Consider the following 19,022-nt stretch of genomic DNA (forward strand, 5'->3'; position numbering starts at 1 on the left):
GCATATTGGCTTTCTTTAGACATAAATGATGTGAATGGTGTTCGGACTATTCGTAGGGGTCCTAGAATAGTCTTTCAAACATGCAAATGTTTCATGACGGAGGATATGATTGCCAAATTCTTACTCACTACTACAAAACTTGTGATGGACATCGGACTTTTCACTATATGGACATCGGATACACAACCGATGTAGAGTTTGGTCATGTCCATTGTAGATTAATGGATATCGGATTTTAAACCGATGTCCATTAAAATTTGCACATCGGATTTTTAGGAAAACTGATGTCTATTTGATCAATGGACATCGGATTTTTAGGAAAACTGATGTCTATTTGATCAATGGACATCGGATTTTTAGGATAACCGATGTCTATTTGATCAATGGACATCAGGTTTTTGCAAAAATCCGATGTCTATAAGTATTATTTTTTATAAAAAAAAAATATTACGCTGTTGCCCATATTAGTCGTACACATGATGACAATGCAAAATGATTCCATAATCAACAAAAAAATATCTGTATACAATCAATCGGTTATCCAAAGCCAATTACAAAAAAATTTCATCTACATAATGTGTCAAATTTACTTAGACGACTAACCTATACAAAAATATAAACCGATATGTAAACTGACTAATTGTTTTAAAAAAAAAAGGCCGAAGAGACAAGACTACTTGGCAGCCTCAGATTTGCTCATCTCCCATTGGGCATATTACGAAGAGAATCTGGTTCAACACAACAAAGTTAACAAGAAAACAAAATATCAACATAGAAGATCCTATATAACTAACGAGACACATACATTACTGTATTTTAAGTATCACAACTACTAGCAATACACTCCCCTGAATCTGCGGATCCTCAACAAGGTCGGGGCACATTTTTTCAATATGTATATAGATTCCTTTGGTTCAGCCACCTGTGACATAAAAAAAATAGATAAAGCTCTTTCTGCCCTCACAGCAACATTAGTGATAGGTTTACAGTCCTGCCAAATGAGAAAAGAGAAGGGAAAAACCTTACAATTTAACCCAAGCCACCCTAGCCCTTGTTAATGATGCCCCTTAGTGCAGTTCTTTCCAGTGCGTCAACAAATATCCGAGTCATAACTATCCGAGTCATTTTCTAAGGCTCTTGATTATACTGAACATTATCAAAACAACCGTAATTAAATGTCAAGTCTTTGTAAGATAAATAAAACAGCCAAAGAACCTTAGGAAGGGTTGATGCTAAATGGTTCATATATCTGATTGTCAATAAACACATACTAAATTCTTTCACATTACCACACTCCAACGATGGTGTCTGGTACTTGATAACATGCATAACATTTGCAGTTAGTGAGATAGGCTTACCAGGCTACCGAAACCAACATAAACGGGTTTTGGACCAGCATTAAACTATTCAACAAGCTTTTAAGGAAGTTCATAGTCTAATGCAAGGTTGAGAAAGAAAAATCCAACTAAAAGGACCTTGGATCCCCAATCTACAAGCATAGTGCACAAATCTCATCACCTGTCATCAAAACAGAACCAATTCAACCAGAAAGCCATCTAAATAGTCCGATAATATAAAAAAATAAGCACATTAAAATTCACTCATGTAAAAGGATAGATGCTTCAAGTCGATTATAATAGTACAAATAAATTGGAATTGGGAACTAAAAGTCATCACAAACCCGAATCGTTTGTATAAATAATGATTAAAATGATTTCTCCCTGAAGAATTTGTAAGTTCTAAATATTGCAAACAGCATAATGGAGGGATTTCTTTCAATTCGAGTAAGACTATTCACACGAGGCATAGGAATAGATAGAAATGAACTCTACTTCAGATTTGTTTATAACCAGTTCGCTTCCACCTTCATTTTATATTGAGAGACAGCTAATTGTGTCGTCACAAATAAAAGTAACTTTAATCAAAATTGATGAGAAACTATGACAGTCAAAAACAAATATGTAGATATGGGAAATGAGGAATCAAATCGTAAGCCGAGACACAATTCATCAGACCTACCCAATAAGGACCTTAATTTCACAAATTCTCATTTGTGACGGATCAAATAAAACTCACTTTGGTAGATAAAGACAAGTCATTTGTGATATCTTAGGGCACTCTTACTTTTGTCTTATCTACCCATGTGGGTGATGTTTGACACATTACAAGCTTGTGACGGATATACGCGTCCTTACTGACTTAATTTGAAGCAATCTTCCAAAACAAATAATATAAGAGAGTGACCATCATGTGGTTCAGGAAGATGGTTGTAGGGCTGACGGGATTTTATATAATGCTCTACAATTGGAAAATGCTAGCACCAAATGCAAATGTCCACGACATATACTAACTACACCAACTCAACAGTTACAAGAGCTATCAATTGCCGTCCTAAACACAAAATTGTTGATCATATAATCAGGATAACTAATCATATAATCAGGATAATTAATTATATCATACATTGCATATTAGATCTATAGCATCCAATTGCAATAGAAACCCTAAAAAGAGAAATAAGGAGAATTGAATAAAATAATACCTAATATCCAAGGAGAAATTACAGGGAGGAGAAGTCAGTGGTGCAGCAGATGTCCGACGAAGACCGTTGGACCAGTGTCTGGGAATGCGCGGTCTGGGCGTGCTTTGTGTATCTAGGCGATTCGACAAGAGGGGGTGAATGATGGACGACTCTCCGTTGGTGGGAGGGTGGTTGGCAAATCTCCGGTGGTGGGCAAAGCTCCGATGTGAACGAGTCTCTGCGAGTGGTGTAGTGAGTCAACGTGGTGGTTGGCTGGATGTTTGTGTTGTTTTAATTATAGCAACAAGGTCAATTTATCCCCATGTACACTAGGGAAAATATCCATTACTCAACCAAATTACCTAATCGACAAACCCTAAATTAAAGATGTACTCCGTATTTTTTAGTGTAGCAATTACCCTATCAAAAAATAATTCATGTTCATCAACAAACCCCAAATTAACGATGTAACTCGCCTGCTAGACTATAATTGCAAAGCCAAATTACCTTATCAACAAATAATTCATTTTCAATCCACCATAATTGCAAAGCCAACTCAATAACAGAAACTAAATTAAAATAATTAAACAAATCAATGAACATAAACATTTCATAAACCCTAACCATGAATGAAAGTCCAGCTAGTAAAATGATTAAATAAACTATTTGAAGTTGAAAATTAGGGTTCTTACCAAATTCGATTCACATCGGTTGTTCGCGTAGGGTAGCAGTCGCCGTCATCGGCGCCGGTGGTCGCATGGGTAGCAGTCGTCGGTGCTCGTGCGCGTTGGGTGAGATGGTTGCGTGGGTGGGGGTGGTAATTGCCAGGTTTGGGAAACGAAGAGAGAAGGTGAGGGATAATGAAATAAATAAAACAAAGTTGGTGGTCTCATAACATATATCGCTAGCGGGTTAGTTTGAGACCGACTATAGTCCCAAAAATTATAATTGGTCTCAACTTTGATACTACTTTTACATTTTTGAGTCTGTTTTGCTGTTTTAGGGGCGGTCACAAATGTGAGACCGATTTTAAAGTTTTGAGACTGGGTTCAGTTCCAAATTATATTTTGAGACCATTTTTTCTGTCGGTCTAAAAAACGCGGACTCAAAAACGCGTGTTTCTTGTAGTGTTTGGGGAAGAATGTATGTAGTCGAAATTATAAGTGATGGCGGTGAGGCAAATATTTTTGCCGCCTATAATTTTCACTTTAGATGCACATCGGTTAAATGCAATGTCCCATGTCCATGACTTTTATATATACATGGGTTTTATTAAATATCACATATCCTTTAAAATCAGAAATATTGGACATGTGTTTTTTAACGCAACCGATGTACATATAATTATATGCACATCAGTTTTTTGCAAACAACCGATGTGCATGTTATGTACATCGGTTTACCAGATACTCCGATGTCCATAACGAGTTTTGTAGTAGTGACTGCATTATCACCAAGCAAAAATTCCATCTCAGAGTACTCATCTAAATGCTCTTGATGATGTTGCACGCAGTCAAGTTAATGAGTCATTGCATGCTTTAGTTACGCCGAGTGAAGAACGAGATATAGCTATTGGCATTGCTGCTGACTTACTAGTCACTCGTAGAAATATATCTTTTCTTGACTTACCTTTAATGATGTATATATAGCCTAGAGTTGTCCCTTGTTTGTAATGTACTATCTGTGTAACTAGGGCTTCGCACTTTAAGGTTTTAACTTTGCCCTTTTGTTATTTTGTATAATTTCGTAGTAGTGTCAACCTTCTATATAATTATGTACGTCTTAGTTTAACATTTTGGATAACATAAATTATCATGTAATCTTGTACTTTGTTTTAAATATTTGCATGGATCACTTTTCTATGTATAATGCAATGTTCTTTACTTCTGATTTTCCATTTAATTTTGTATTTGTTTTCTTACATATTGTTCCATGCAATGAACAAGGGAAAGGGTTTAGGGTTAGATTAGGCGGATCCGCGGTAGCGGTCCGCCTAATCCAACCCTAAACCCTTTCCCGTCCCGTTTTAGGACACCCGGCCCCATACTTTAAATCCCGTCCCCAAAAAAAGGGTTCATCCGTCCCCCCTGTAGGGTGTCTTTTGGTCTTCCTGCCCCTCGAATAAGTAGCAAGGGAAAGGGTTTATGGTTGGATTAGGCGGATCCGCGGTAGCGGATCCGCCTAGTCCAACCCTACACCCTTTCCCGTCCCGTTTTAGGACACCCGACCCCTACTTTAAATCCTGGAACTTATTTTGTGAATCCTGGAACTTATTTTGTGAATCCTGGAACTTATTTTGTGAACTTATTTTGTGAATTATGGAACTTATTTTGTAAATCTTGGAACTTATTATGTGAATCCTAGAACTTATTTTGTGAATCCTGGAACTTATTTTGTGAACTTATTTTGTGAATCTTCTAACTTATTTTGTGACTGCTGGAACTTATTTTGTGAATGCTGGTACTTAATTTGTGAACCTTGGTACTTATTTTGTGAACCTTGGAACATATGTTGTGAATGTTGACCATAACATTCTGAAACTTATAACTGAATTGTTGTATACTTTCCTTAGTTTGCATTTCCTTATTAATGAATTTTGTTGTATTAATTTAAATAATAAACAAACTAAATATACTAAAGTTTTATTTATTTTGTGAACTTATTTCCCTTGCTTTGTGAATAATAGGCTTTACTGAGCAGTAGGAAGCAAAGCCATGATGAAGCGACGTGTTGAACCAGCTACTGATTCTACTGAAGCACCTACTGAAGCTACTGAACCCCTGTCTGAGCCAGCTACAAAAAAGAAAATAATTTACAAAGACAGACTGCCTGTGTTGAGGACTCGGATCTCTCCTGCTGGGCTTTACAACTTTCTCAACAATGCGGATAATCCACCATCAGATAACCAGATTCAAGCTATACAACAAATGGGATTTGGTTCTCTCTTGATTTTTCAAACAGATGTTTTTCCGGGAAACTCCCTGTTTTAGAGGAAGATATACATCTATCCCTGGGATTGCCAATGGGTCCAAACATTGTCGTTGAAGCAAAAATTGGAGATAAGTGCCCTTCTTATTTGTCTGTTTTGGAGCAGTTCAAAAGTCAATACGAAGGTAGTTCCATTGAGGTCAAAGACATTATGCACAAGCTCTCTACACAAAGAGATGGGGGAGATGATTTCAAGCGCAATTTCATCATTTATATCTTCAATGCTCTTTTAGGCGGTGTTGTAGGGAATCAGGCAAGTTTGAGACTTCTTAAAAGTTTGGTAAACACTGACATGATCTCCAAATTCAACTGGTGCAATTTCATCAAACGCAAATTGGCTGCCCAAGTTGAGACTTGGCAAAATGAGGAGTGGGAGACCAAAAAGCTGAAAGAAAATTGGTTTGGTGGACCTATTATGGTCTTGGTTTTCATTTATCTAGACCGATGTGTCTTCAAATCACGCCTTGTTACTCGGTAGTTCCCAACACTCTCAACTTGGACAAAAGAAGCTATATCCAAGAGAGTTAAGGAGGAAGTGAATGACAAAAATTCAGACAAGAAAACTTTCGGCAGGGGTTCTATTGAGCCTCCAATGGTCATCAACCACCATATTCCACAGTTGTGTCCTCCTCCTCCAAAGATTGAGCTTGGCCAGTCTTCCAAGTCAACAATTCAAGATAAAGCATCTGAAGCCGAAGCTGAAAAATTACCTCTAACTGGGAATGAAGGCACTGGTGAGTTTGTCCATAAACTTGCGCTTTCCGCAAAGGCAATGGCTCAAGCTTTTGCGGACTACAAATCACTTGCTAGTCAAGCTCCCTCCAAACTGCCTTCAACAACAGTGAAGAAACTAGTTGCAGCTGTAGACGGCATAGCAGAAGGTTTTAGGTTATCTCAACAGGAGGATGATGCTGAAAATGTGGAGGATGTGAAGAATGCGGAAAAGGTCTCGGACATTATGGATGAGAATATCGTTGAGAAAGTGGTTGACGATATTCATGAGAATGTGGAGAAAGGTGGGGAGAATGTGGATAATTTGTATGGGTGGACTCAGGCTGATTTGTTGGCAGCATTGAATGCGATGGGTGAAGCTTTTCAACCAATAGCGCCACATCATTCACCACCACCAAATGCAGAATACCCATCCTTTAGGCTCCTAGCAGCTGATGACCATTTGTTGTCTCCACCTGAACCTGCAACATCTTCTCAACCTGAGCCTGACACATATGTTGCTGTGTCATCATTCCTTCTGGATGTCATCCCTCCTTTCACTGAGCCCACTCCTTTGGTAGGGAACACATCCTCTCACGCTGCTCTGGATGATGTTCCTCCTGTCAAGGACGTCACTGAGCCTACAATTATTGTTCTAGCAGCTACTCCTACTCCTCCTAGTACTGTGGTACGGAACACAACTCGTGATCAACATAATGTTATTGTCCTACCAGATACTCCACTTGTTTCAACACTTGATAAACCATCTGTCAAACGATCGGTCAGTAAACGATCTGTCAGTAATGTCTATATTCGTCGATCGCCATGTCATTTGGCAAAGTCGATTGTCAGTGTTCCTTGCAAAACCCCAACTACTGCTGCAATCCCATTTCCTTTATCTCCATTACCAATTGAAGACGATGTTCCAGTTCGTGGTAAGAGGAGGGTTGTAGTTCCAGCGAAAGTTTTCCGATCGCCCTATTTGCAAAGAAATCTTAATATTATTAGAGACTTGAATCAAGCTGAGAAACAAGTATTAGATTTCATACTTGGCGAAGCATATGATGAAACGGAGATTCTTTTCCAAAGTCAATGTCAGACTTTGACAAGGAGCCAGTTGAAGAGTGTGGCTGAAGGCGATCGGATATCTTCTCACGTCGTAGATGTTTATTGTGAGATCTTAAATAGTATTGATATATTCAGATCCTGGACTTCCCCTTCTCGTTTATTTGTGCCGTATAGAAGTGAAAGTGTTAGTCTTATTACTCTATACTTTATCCAATTCTCCAAGTCTATTTTACATGATGTTGACTTATAATCGTTACTCATGCTGATCTTATTTTTTGTTCCCAGTGTCTCTACAATGTTGATGTTTCTGGAGTTCAACTAGTAAGTCTTTGATTTTGGTATGCTTATATTTCAACTTAAGTTCATTTTTGTCTTTTTTATTCACTGCATTTTTGTCCTTTTTTCAGGTCTGCGCTCCCATAGTCTCTGCCTCATGCCCACCTTTCTTGATTTGTATCGACCTAAGAATTAAAAGTAGCAAAATGCAAATCATCCATCCTATGAAAGGCTCATCTGTTGATTATTCTTGTTTTATACAACCTCTGGTACGTCTATTGTTTCCATTTTGCTTAGGAAAATGTGTGTTATTGTGATTCTACTAGGAATTGACTTTGTGAATGTAAGACTTTATTTTGTGAAGCCTACACTTAAGGTTTGTGAATCTTATCACTTTAAGCACTTATGTTGACCAAGTTTCACAAAACAAGCCCTAAGATTCACCGAACAAGGTCTGAGATTAACCAAGTAAGGAAAAGGACAAAATAAGTGACTTTAACCACTTATGTTGACCAAGTTTCACAAAACAATCCCTAAGATTCACTGAACGAGGTATGAGATTCACAAAACAAGGTCTGAGGTTCACCAAATAAGGAAAAGGGCAAAATAGGGGACATTGTGAAAGTAGGCCTTTATTTTGGGAATCCTAGATCTTATTTTGTGAACCTGTGGTCCTTTACCATTTCACTCCAAGTTTTACAAACTAAGATGTATGGTTCACATGATTTGTAGCTAGTGTCTGTTTTGACAGTCTTGTACCTTACATGATTCCTAGATAGTGTCTTGTACCTCACAAAATAAGTTTTGTTCATACCTGTGCTAAGAAAGACTAATTTCTCTTTTGTTCATACAGAAAGAAAGGCTCATCCGGCTTCTTAAACCAAAGTTGCCAGCACTGACAAGTATTTTGTGAACGCCCGAAGTGTTTATCCCAAAATCAAACCTAAATTCTGATGAAATTGATAATGGCCTCTATTTATTGAACATATTGGAGAATTACAAAGGAAACAAAAGTGATTGTCCAATAACCATATATACTGTAAGATTACTTTTTCAACTTTTACTCTCTATTTATACATTGATAAATATAAATTTTTATAAGTTTGCAACACATTATTATTCCCCTTTTTCCATTTATAGGAAACTCAGGTGAAGCGTTTTGCATTGAGGGTGTGCTATCACATTATTACATGTGAGAAGAACCTATTAAGAGATAGAGTGAAAAAAGATGCACTAGAATGGAGTCGTGTACCGCTGTAAGAACCTTCTTCTTTTAATATTATCAAATTTTTCTTGCAAAACCTTTACATTCTTTACTACTTTAGTTGATTAAATAATATTATATATTCCAATTATGGCAGTGGCTCTCGACCACTACCTTACAGTGACCAGCAATTGTTGGATTATGTTTGCAGATCCAAATCGGCGAAAACTAAATTGTAATGATTTTGCTTTGTTTTTTAAAATTCTTTTAACGATATTAAAGTTATATTGTGAGAGATATATTGACTAATTGCATTTACTCAATATTTAAGTGACGCTATGGTGTCTACTCCGTGGATGGAAGTCACAAGACAAGCTTTGCAGACCCTGGGACCGCGTGGCTTTGTTATGGATCAGGTAAGTATCATTTTCCTTTCCTTTTTCTTCCCATGTTTCATTTTGTTCATTCAATGTCTCTTTTTTTTAACAAATTTGATTTTGTAGGTGATTGATATGTTTGGAGTTAAGTCCACACTAGGTAGATCAGATGTCCTCTACTTGCCAACGACAGTATATGTCAGCTTCAAATCCTTTAGATGTTGATATTCAAGTATTTGCTTTCTTAATGTTGCTCTGGTTTATTAAATTAGTCTTACTTTTGTCACATGCAGACTGTTCATCACGAGCGCAACCCAGCTATTTGGGGTCAATACCTGAAGTCTGATTACATTCCATTTGATGGGAGCAATATCCAAAAGGTGAAAGATCCCTCTTCTGCTATTTATTTTCTTCTTTATTTATTTTCGTTCATGTGTATTGTTAATTGGTTTGTCTATTGCAGGTTTTTATCCGTATGCGTAACGATAAGTGTCATCATTGGTGGGCTTGCGTTTGCGATTTAAAGCAAAAATTAAATTTCATCCTCGACTCGAGCACCGATTTACATGCGGATCCTGATAACCACACAGCCCAAGAGATTGTATGATTTTTTCCCAAAATATTTTGGAGTATTTATCTTTAGTTTCTTAAAAATATAACCCTATCATATTTTTATGTTCTATTGGCTTTTTCATGTTCCAGTTGTACCAAATTTCATCTGTTCTTTGTGGTGGTTCGTCTGCATTTGAATCTTTGCGGTTGATGCACATGAACGAAATTGTCAACCTTGAAGTCCCTCAACAAACAACATGGTATGTAACCATGTATCTTCGTTTTTTAGGCTATATTTATGTTTTTATCATACAAGTTTGAATGGTTGAAACTGGACCTGAATGGTCCCTCTCTGACCAAAACCAAGTATCCAATCCCATATTGGTGAAATGAATGGTTGATATTTAAATTTAATAAATTTCTTTATCTTAATTTGTGAATCCTGGAACTTATTATGTGAAACTGGAACATCAAATTTTGAAACTTGGTCATGAATAGTTGATCTTCACTTGAGATGTTTCTTTTACTCATACATGTTTATTTGTTTGTAGTTTTGATTGTGGAGTCTATGTGCTGAAATGGTTGGATGCGTTGGACAATGAAAGTTTATGGACTAACAGTCAATATTTTGAGGTATAAATTTACGGGTTTTGCCTCCTACCTTGCCATTGCTACATATTAAATATATACTATATGAAAATCTCTTTTGCAGAATTTGCCGGACCATCGAAAGAAGATAATATTGGAACTTCTTAAATGGGATAAAAATACAAAAACGGTACACTTCCTTGACTTAAAATTAATGCAAAGTCCATTTGGTCATAACTTGGTTGAACATTTTGTAAATAAGTTGGGTGAAAATCTCTTAATTGTTACTTGTTTGTGATGGTATAGGTGTTTCATTGATGACATGACAGTCTTTTTGCAAGCAAATGATCTTTCTCCGATGGATATGTGTTCACTGGCGGACATTCGTTGCTTCAGCAGGCCTGCTATATCTATCTTGTGTTGATGTATTCAGTATTCGAAATGGTGAAATTCGGCCATATTCCCGACCTTGTTTGTTTGTAATGGTACCATAAATTGATTAGTCTTTAGTCTTGTATTTGAGTAGCCGAGAATGTAGTGAGTAGTCGAGAATGTAATGCTACAAGAAATTGTGAAACTTGGATTTGACCATAAGATGAGACGGCTGTACTTTGTATGACGGTCTTTTATTGAGAGACAAAGATGTTTAATGCAAGCCTTCTTCTCATTTCATTCGCTTCTTTTTCTGTATTATGTACATTACATGATTAATGGATTGATATACCTTTGGCACAATGACGTCGACTAAAGGCTTTACTTCATTGGGAAACGATGCTGGATTCAGGCTTTACTTCATTGGGAAACAATGACATCGACTAAAGACTAAATTCACAAAATCCACATTATAAAAAAGACTAAAGACTAAATTCACAAAAATACTTAATGCTGAATTCAGGTCTAGATTTCATAATTTTTATGTTCCAGTTTCACAAGATAAGTTCAAGGATTCACAACATTGAGTAAAAGAAACATCTTAAGTGAAGATCATAACATTCATGACCAAGTTTCACAATTTCATGCTCTAGTTTCACGTAATAAGTTCCAAGGTTCACAAAATTAGGAATACAAACTTCTTAAGTAAAGATCCACCATTCATGACAAAATTTCATAATTTCAAAATTAGAAATACAAACTTCTTTTTCTCTTCAACTTCCATATTCACTAACTGTCTCTCTCTTCAACTTCCATATTCAGTGCTCCGATTTCACTTCCGTCTTCACCATTATCCGCCAGTATCATTGAGCTTTTCGTCTGCCATTAGCATTACCGTTTCTACTGTCGCTATCATCCGCAAATTAGCTATTTTCTATCTACTTTCTCAAGTTTCGATTCATCCTCCTTTTGTTTCGTTTTTTTCACCATAATTTTCAATCAACTTCTTTAATTCGTCAAATTATTGTTTTTATTATGCAGGTTTTTGTTATTGAGGGTTTAGGGTTTTTGCGAGCATAATTGAAGTCAATTTCTCCTCTTTTTTGTATGTTCCTTTCCATTTTTTTAGTAGATTTCGATTCTCTTGCTTATTTCGTTCAATTTTAGTAGTCTCTATATTGCCAGTTTTTGTAAGCTTGCTTGCGTATGGTTTTGTGATTAATTTATCGTTCTTTTGGATGCATGTTCTTTGGATGCAGGTTTCATTATCTTGTACTTCTATATTGCCAGTTTTTAAATGTATTGTTGGTTAAGTTTTCAGTAGCTACATCGCATTTGCATTTCGTGAATCTAGGACCTACTTTTGTGAATCTAGGACCTAATTGTGTGAATCTCAGACCTTGTTTTGTGAAACTGGAAGATAATATTGTTATACTTGTTAATTAGTGGATGAAATCACCTTCTCTGTTGTCAAACTTACTTAAAATGTTTACATTTTGGATTTTAGTTCTGATGTTATTTTTCCTTACTTGGTGCATAATAGGAAGCAAGCTAAAATGAAGCGATCGGAACCAGCTACCTCTACTAGTGAAGTATGTGAACCCACTGAAAAAAAAGAAAAGAACCTATAAAGAGCGATTGCATGTGTTGAGGACTCGGATGTCTCCTGCTGGGCTTTACAACTTTCTCAACAATGAGGACAATCCACCATCAGATAACCAGATTCAAGCTATACAACAAATGGGATTTGGTTCTCTCTTGCGTCTTAAAACAGATGTTGTTCTGGGTCACTTGGCGTATTGGCTAGTTTCAAATTATGACCCCTTAAAAGGATCGTTGTTTGATGGAAAACTTCCTGTTTTAGAGGAAGATATACATCTGTCCCTGGGATTGCCAATGGGTCCAAACATTGTCGTTGAAGCAAAAATTGGAGATAAGTGCCCTTCTTATTTGTCTGTTTTGGAGGAGTTCAGAAGTCAATACAAAGGTAGTTACATTGAGGTTAAAGACATTATGCAAAAGCTCTCTACACAAAGAGATGGTGGAGATGATTTCAAACGCACTTTCATCATTTATATCTTCAATGCTCTTTTAGGCGGTGTTGTAGGCAATCGAGCAAGTTTGAGACTTCTTAAAAGTTTGGTAAACACTGACTTGATCTCCGAATTCAACTGGTGCAATTTCATCAAACGTAAATTGGCTGCCCAAGTTGAGTCTTGGCAAAAGGAGGAGTGGGAGACCAAAAAGCTGAAAGAAAATTGGTTTGGTGGACCTATTATGGTCTTGGTTTTTTATTTATCTAGACCAATGTGTCTTCAAATCACGCCCTGTTACTCGGCAGTTTCCAACGCTCTCAACTTGAACTAAAGAAGCTATATCCCGGAGAGTTAAGGAGGAAGTGAATGACAAAAATTCGGACAAGAAAACTTTCGGCAGGGGTTCTATTGAGCCTCCACTGGTCATCACTCAGCATAAGCCACATGCACCTTTACTGCTTCCTACTATTGAGTTTAGGCAGTCTTCAAAGCCAACGAGTGAACAATAAGAATCTGAAGATGAAGAACCTACTGATCCTCCTCTACCTAACAAATCAGGTTGTACTACTGAATTTATTAATAAACTTGCGCTTTCTGCAAATGTTGATCCTCCTCTACCTAACAATTCAGGTAGTACTACTGAGTTTGTTAATAAGCTTACGCTTTCCGCAAAGGTCATGGCTCAAGCTTTCGTGGAGTACAAATCTCTTGCTAGCCAAGCTCTCAGCAAACTACCTTCCTCATCAGCAACAGTTTCTAAACTAGTTGCAGCTGAATTGTTGGAGGCATTGGACGTGATGGGTGAAGCTTTACAACCAATACAGTCACGTCATTCACCACCAAAACCAGAATGCCAAATCATACCACTTGATGATCATATTTTATCTCAACCTGAACCTTCAACGTCTTGTATTCAAGCTGATGAACAACCTGATCATCTTTTATCTCCCTCTCATAATACTGTTATTGATGATGTCCTTCCCGTCAATGATGATGTCCCTCCCGTCAATGATGAACAACCTGACCATTATGAGCCCACAGTGGTAGCGTATGATCATCATAATCAAGAACGGTGGGTTGAGTACAATAGGAGGAGAACAAGCGAAAAAGATATGCAAACAAGTTCCAGTGCTATTGATGATGTCCCTCCCGTCAATGAGCCCACTCACCCCACCGTTACTGTTCTAGCTACTCCTAAGACTTCTACTCCTCCTCCTCCTGTAGTAGGGAACAATGATCCTCGTTCTACACCAATTATTTCCGGCCTCGATAAACCATCTACCAGTAAGGAGTTGAGGGCGTGCGATAAAATTACTACATGTTCTGAGAACCTATCCAGAGAAATAGTAAAAAATGATGCACTAGAATAGCCTCAATACACTGACATGGAATTGGTGAATTTTGTTCGAAAAAGATCAAAGAAAACTCAACAGTAATGTCATATTTTTGCTTTGATTTTTTGATTTTTTGATTGTAATAAATATATCTACTAATTGCATTTTATCAATAATGAAGTGAGGTTATGGTGTCCACTCCGTGGATGGAAGTCACAAGAGATGCTTTGCAGACCCTTGGACCACGTGGCCTTATTATGGATCAGGTAAGTAACCCTTGAGTATTAATTTCCTTTTCCTGCCCATGTTTTCATTTTGTTCACGCCACTCAACCTATCACGTTTCATAAAATCAAGTCACTCGATGTGTATGTTTCCTAACAAATTTAATTTTGTAGGTCATTGATATGTTTGGAATTAAGTGCACACTCGGTAGAAAAAATGTACTCTACTTGTTGTTTAGGTAATTTTACCCAAATCGATTAATTAGGGTCAATGTAGTCTATATTCGTTGGTTGGATGTATGTTTGTTCGTACGTTGTTAAGTAAATAGGAAAATAAGGTGCGTAATGTAAATTGACACGTAAGATTTTGGTGACGCGGAAAACCCAATGTGGGAACAACCGCGGGAGGGACGGTACCCTGCCAAGTATTGCACTATATGAATAGGAGGATGATTACAATGGTAACGTTTATGCTAATCTCGCTGGCGCCAGGTGTCAGGCCTGCAAGATCTCAGACGGGTATATATTTAATAGTAATGTGCCGTGGCTTTTGAGGTGAGTGTGCTAATGTGGTTGTCTTTAATTTTATGTTGAATGTCTTCTTGATTTGCTTCCATGGCTATTTATAGGGTAGGAACCCTAGATATGTCCTACCTCGGATATGGAAAGGGAATATTATTTCCATAAGGACTTCTTTCCAAACCCGGACTCTTTTGCCAATTCTCCCCGATCTCCCTAACTTCTCCCTAACTTCTCCCTGACACCCCTTTCCTTAACGCGGGCACCTTCTGAGACGGGCTCTTGATCCTTCTCAAGCCCGTCTCCCCTTTTCCTGACCGCGGGCTCCCTTCCTTCTTACCACTTTTTTCATAATCTTTATTTTATCAAATGGGCCTTCCTTATTATGCTATTTTTAGCCCAAACAGTTTGCCCCAAATTTCTTGTGTAGTACGCTTTCAAGTATCGAACAAGGAATTTACGTAACCAAATGTTAAAAAACCCTACGCCGCCTTTTTTACTTCTCCCCATGCAAGCCGCCTTTCTCCTCTTTCTCCGCACCCAACTCCCTCTCTCCTCTTTATAACCCCAACGTCTCTCTTCTACTTTCATTTAATCACTCCAAATCATTTCAAAAACTCTTCTCTCTTAAACCCTCAATCTCCCTTCTTTTTACTCTTCGCCGGCTTCACTGTTCCCCTTCTCCGTCTTTATCACCAGGTAATCCATCTTCCCTTTTTCTTTTAATCTGCATTTTCTATCTCCACCATGGGTAAAACCCGTCAATCTTCGTCTACCCCTACACCCTCAGACCGTAATCTTGACCCTACTTTCCCTTCTTGGGGACTCTTCAAACACCCACATGATTGTGACTCTGCCCTAACTCCGGCTGACATTCCCATGATCAAGAATCTGCTGGGTCTTGGTGATGGGGTGGATATCGCCATCCCTGAACCGGGACAAAAAGCTGACGCCCTTCATCCAGGGTGGGTTGGTTACTACTTGTACCCGTTTAGATATGGCCTCCGTTTCCCTTTCCCTAAACTCATTCAAGATTTTATCTTCACCAATAATTTCGCCATGGCACAAATCTCCGCTGCCATTTGGAGAGTTCTTCTCTATTCCTTGGCCGCTGGTCAGAGTACTGGAAAATCTGTCACTCTGGGCGATCTGGCCCATATGTACAACATCAGATCCCTGGGCAGGGGTCAGTTCTCCTTCCGGAGCTGTGGAGAGGCTCCCTTCAGACATGCGTCAAAATCTCGCGATGAGAAATGGTTTGAGGACTTCTTCTATGTGAGGAAGGACTCCATCCAGCCTCCTGCCGATTATATTTTCGAGAAGTGGGTTCTGACTTCGAGTAAGTAGCCTTCCTGTTGCCTGATTTGTATTATCTCGCTGCTTACTAGCTTACTTCATCGTCTTCGTGCAGGCCCCTGTGACCTTACCCATATCGGTGCCAAGATCCCTGCCTGCAGCAAGCTGTTCAGCATTTCCGAATCTGAGAGAAAGTTCCCAGACCTGCTTCCTGGTTTTTCACCTGCTTCCTCCTCCAATCCTCCTCAATCAGCCCACAGTATGTCTTCTGGTAAGGTTTCTGTAACCACTTTCGTTTGCATGCTGTTGCTGCTTGATGTTTTGAGCATTGATGTTTTGCATGCTGTATGCTTCCTCCTCCAACATCTTGATGCTTGCCTGGTGAGGGTGCTCCTTGTGGAGAAAATAGGTTAGGCATGTTGGAGTGCCATGTGCCTTGTCACCCCGCGTTGGCAGTTGACAGTCCTGCTAGACATCCTTTCAAAGTACCATAGATACCAGAATTCAAAGTGATGTACTTAGAGAAGCCTGAAAATAAGAAAATCTATTAGAATGATGTGAAGTACTTGTCGCCATCTCATGGGGTACATGAGCAATTGTGGTCCCAGGACGCTGCCAGACCACACCATCCAATAGTAGTTTAAAGTTTTAAAAACAACTAAAGACACCGAAAATAAGAGTGAAATTGGCAGTATGCCTACTACCGGATTTTTATTTTATCTTTTAAAAATGATTTGGCTTCTCATAGTACATTATTCTGAAAGCTAGATTCTACTTATTATTAAAAGTAATATCTCTTCAGGTGAAGTATGTTCCATGGGCGTTGTATGATTTGACCGTCCATAGTCATTAGTCTGTATGCACCATGGCCAACAACTCCTTCTACCTGGTATGGTCCTTCCCATTTGTAGGCGAATTTGCCTGCTTTTCGATTCTTGGTGTTCTGAAACACCTCTCGAAGAACCAGGTCTCCTACCTCCAGGAGACTGACTTTTACGTTCTTGTTATAACTCCTGGCCACTGACTGTTTGTAGGCAGTCAGACGGATTTTTGCGCTTGCTCGCAGCTCGTCAATTGTGTCCAGGGTTCTGGTCATCTCTGCATTGTTCAGTTCCCTCGTCATATTTTCATACCTGTGAGTGGGAACTAGAACTTCTGATGGAATGACTGCTTCTGCGCCAAACACCAGGCTGAAGGGTGTTTGACCTGTTGCTATCTTTGGTGTCGTTCTGTCTGACCATAACACTAAGGGCAATTCATCTGCCCACTTTCCTCCTAACTCATGTAGCCTCCTTCTTAGATTGTCCATAATGATTTTATTGCTGGATTCAGCTTGCCCATTGGACTTTGGAGTCCTAGGTGCTGACTTTTTTAAGGTGATGTTCCACCTGGCACAGTATCCCTCGGTATCGTTTGAGATGAATTGTCAGCCATTGTCACATATGATTTCTGATGGGATACCAAATCTGCAAATGATGTTTCGTTTTATGAACGAAATGACTTGTTTGTCTTTTACCTCCGTGAATGCTTCTGCCTCTATCCACTTGGAGAAGTAATCTGTCATTGCTAGCATCCAGGTTTTGTTTCCTGTGGCCCGTGGTAGGGGGCCTACTATGTCCATGCCCCATGCCATGAATGGCCAGGGAGAGATGATAGGGTGCAGAGGTTCTGCTGGCTGGTGGATCATGGGCGCTGAGCGCTGGCATGCATCACATTTTCGTGCGTACTCTGCTGCATCTGCCTTCATTGAAGGCCAATAATATCCCCGTCTCGAGGGCCTTATTTGCGGACTCGCCCCCGCATGGTTTCCACATTCGCCATCGTGGAGAGCATGCAACACGATCTGTGCTTCTTCCTTGTCCAGGCACCGTAGGTAGGGGCCTGCTAGCGATTTTCTGAATAATATATCATCAATGAGTATGAATCTGGAAGCCTTTATTCTAAAAGCTCTCACTTCCTTCTTATCGTCTGGTAGCTTGTTGTGGCGCAGCCCGATCTAGGTAAGGTGTGCGCGCCGGTCGTCTTGGATCGGCTTCTGGTCGGGCGTCGCGCTGTGTGACCGAGAGCTCTCACCTTCCTCTCAGAATCGCTTGGATGTCCTTTTCGCTTTGCGGATCCTCCGATTCACCCCTGTCTATTTCGTACGCATACGGATAGAAGGTTCAGCATATGTGCTATTGGAATCTTTGGATAGCTCGTTGGTTTGAATGTTGCCCCCGGGGTTGCTAGGGCGTCGCTTCCACGTTCGATCTCTCGGGGACTGTTTAAGCTTGCAAGTTTCGAATTTTTGTTTTAATTCCTTTGCTACTTTCAGGTATGAAATCATCTTCGAATCTCTGGCTATAAACTCATCATTCACGTGGTTGACTATTAACAGAGAGTCACTGGATATGAGCAAGTGTCTGAATTCATTGTTGGTTGCCTTGAATTCACATCTCACAGCTTGCGCTACCAGGTCTCCCTGGGGTGATCGCAGAATTAATCCTACCCCTGCCCCCCTTTGGTTGGAGGCTCCGTCGATATGCATCTGCCAGACTTCTGTCTGCTTGCCTCCTTCTAAAGTGAGAATTTCTGTATCTGCCAGATTCTGGATGGCTGGACTGAAGTCTGACACGAAATCGGCCAGTGCTTGTGATTTGATTGCAGTTCTTGGGTCGTACTGGATGTCGTATCCACTGAGGTGTACAGACCCTTTAGACATTCTTCCTGATAGTTCAGGCTTCCTCATGATAGCTTTTAGCGGGTAGTTTGTCACAACATGTATGATGTGTGACTCAAAATAGGGACGCAGTTTGCGAGATGCTACTACCAATGCTAGTACTAACTTTTCAAGGGATGTGTACCTGGTCTCTGCCGGCAGCAGAGACTTGCTCACGTAGTATACTGGCTTCTACTCCTTTTCTTGCTCTCTGACCAGGACAGCACTCACTGCTACTTCTGTGACGGCTAGGTATATG

The 19,022-nt window shown here is 39.2% G+C and overlaps 1 long non-coding RNA gene across 1 annotated transcript; it reads right to left on the reverse strand.

Moving 5' to 3' along the window:
* Window positions 1-498: 498 nt before the first annotated feature.
* On the reverse strand, window positions 499-3,416 carry LOC141594402 (uncharacterized). Its single transcript, XR_012522176.1, has 3 exons — window positions 3,214-3,416; window positions 1,359-1,518; window positions 499-1,146 (listed from the first exon to the last, which is right to left on the reverse strand). It is a non-coding gene; the product is annotated as an uncharacterized LOC141594402 (long non-coding RNA).
* Between the last annotated feature and the right edge of the window lie 15,606 nt (window positions 3,417-19,022).

Source organism: Silene latifolia, chromosome 8 (assembly GCF_048544455.1).
Source record: "Silene latifolia isolate original U9 population chromosome 8, ASM4854445v1, whole genome shotgun sequence".
Taxonomy (NCBI): Eukaryota; Viridiplantae; Streptophyta; class Magnoliopsida; order Caryophyllales; family Caryophyllaceae; genus Silene; species Silene latifolia.